The 2,470-nt window shown below is 37.7% G+C and overlaps 1 pseudogene across 1 annotated transcript; it reads left to right on the forward strand.

The window, feature by feature from the left end:
- Nucleotides 1–1,055: 1,055 nt before the first annotated feature.
- Nucleotides 1,056–2,266, forward strand: LOC308263452 (protein DBF4 homolog A-like; annotated as a pseudogene). Its single transcript has one exon. The product of its transcript is annotated as a protein DBF4 homolog A-like (transcript).
- Nucleotides 2,267–2,470: the final 204 nt, after the last annotated feature.

A 2,470-nucleotide genomic window follows, 5' to 3' on the forward strand; every position in this document is an offset into this window, starting at 1 on the left:
GTATATAACAACTTGACAACATGAATTGGACATCAAAAAGATGGAGCCCATCTCAAAACATAATAGACATAGAGGGAATAGAAGGTGAAATCAAAGGGGAAGCAACCATCTCTTCAAAGAAATGTCAGAAAAGCTTCCAAACAGTTAAATACACAGGTATAGGAAACTTACAAAATCTCCTTTAGACAAGATCAAAGGTTCACCATGACACATAATCAAACTGACCTAGAAGCCAAGGAAAACTCTTAAAAGAAACAAAAGCAAAAGACAAAATGACAGAGGGAAACTAACTAGAATCACTCCGGACTTTCCAAATCAAGTCATGTAAGCCAGGAGGGCCTAGAGCAACAGCTTCCAAACCCTGAAACAACTTTTCAGTGAAAAATTTTACACCCAGAAAAGCTATCTCTCAAATTCAATGGGAAATAATATTTTATAAGCCTTTTAAACCAGCACTAATACTGTTTAACTGCAAAGAAATAAGTACTCATCACCAGAATCAGAAAAATTAACTTCTATCAAACTAAGAACAAATACTACCCAAGTTAAAAATCAATGTTAGAAATTGACTATTGCTTTCAGCCTTCTCCTCCACACCTAGGAGCCACCTGCCTTGGTGGCTCCCAGCCCTGCACACTAGGCCCCTGTGCAGCCTGGAGGCTGCTGGAGGGATGAGAGGCCTGTCACCCAGCCCCAGGGAACCTCCTGTTCCCTGCCCTGTGGCAAATGGCCAGATATGGACCCAGCCTGTAGGCACCTGGTGGCTGCCATGAACCCTGGAGCCATGAGAATCCACAGCAAAGGGCATTTCCAAGGTGGAATCCAAGTCAAAAATGAAGACAGCTGGGCGTAGCGGTGCTGTTTGTGAGGCAGAGAGCAGAATTGTGCATGTTCAAAGCCAGCTGTGCTGGCTTAAGAGACCCTGTTTCCAAATAAAAGTATAAAATAGGTCTGGGAGTGTAGCCCAGAGGTAGAAGGTTTTTCAGGAACCCCAGTACCACACACACACACACACACACACACACACACACACACACACACACAGCACATCTTTTAAATCTCTGAAAAGTGATAATTGAACAGAAAAAATCAAATAAAAGCCACTTTGGGGGAAGTATTTTTACCGTGACCTATCCTGTTACTCTATCTGAAACTGCAAAAGTACATAAAGGATCTGGGAGGGCGAGTTGAAGAATTTCTCAGCAAAGATATCAGTTATCTTATTTCAAATAAGGAAGCAAGTTTTGTGCAAACATTGGGTCAAATTTCTCCTGTACCAAGTCCAGAGTCTGCATATACAGCAGAAACTACTTCTCATCCCAGCCATGATGGAAGTTCATTTAAGTCTCCAGACAGCTTTTTCAGCTAATTTTCCTCTGATTAAACTATCAAGGATCATGATTTTATTTCTTCAAATAGAATATTACAAATGCCTTATCATGGGGAGTAAAAATTCTTCATATTGATATTAGATACTACATTGAACAAAAGAAAGATGTGGGGAAAAGAGTTGTACTAGAACACACACACACAAAAAAAAAGAAGACTCAAGCCTTTTGTAAAGGTAGAAGATATAAGCCAACTTTACAGGCCATTTTATCTTCAGATGACCAGTATGCCTTTTATAAACTGTTCTATTCCAAAGCCCTACAGTCCATTTGATATAGATAAGTCACCTAGTATCCAAAAGGAAACTCACACTAAACTTAAGAATTCAAACTGATGGCAATAAATATGGTGGAACCTCAATTCAACTCCATCTGAAAGAATGTTGGCTTACAGAAATATGAAGATCTTGGAACACCTTTCAAGTGAACAGCACAGAAACTTTGCACAGAGTAACTATTATCAAGTTGTTGATATTGTATTGAAGGTTTTGATTTTTGTGAACTGTGAAAGACACCTAAAAAAAGAATAAAATACAGTATTGGATCCCTTCCTTTTTCTAGAAATGTCCTGAAAAAGACTTAACCAAAAGAAAAGCTAAAATTGCAAGATATTTCTCAGAAGGACTTCAGGCAAAACAATGAACAGGTGATCAAGCAGAATTTCCTACATGAAGAAACCCAGGAACCTGAACAAAAACTTGTTTATTTCGGAACATATCCCCTGCCCATCCCATAAATTGAAAAGACATAATAAAACAGTGAATGAATGTTCCATGTTAAATGAAGCTAAAAATGATAAACCAAATTTTACACAGCTACCTCCACATAAAAATAAACAGGATTCTATTCTTACCATTTCAAAACATAAATTTTTATAAATAAAAATGACTTACAAAAACTAAAGGCAGATAATTATCCATGCAGGCTGCAGAAATATATGCAAATTTCTTACATAAATACAGATAATAGTACATCCCAACCAGAACAAAAGTCAGATACTGTCTTTTTTCCAGCAAAAGATCCAAAGGAAGCAAGCCTTCATTCAATGTTCAGTCACAATTCTGGTCTGATAATTCTAAAGA

This window comes from Muscardinus avellanarius (genome assembly GCF_963383645.1).
Source record: "Muscardinus avellanarius genome assembly, chromosome: 5".
Taxonomy (NCBI): domain Eukaryota; kingdom Metazoa; phylum Chordata; class Mammalia; order Rodentia; family Gliridae; genus Muscardinus; species Muscardinus avellanarius.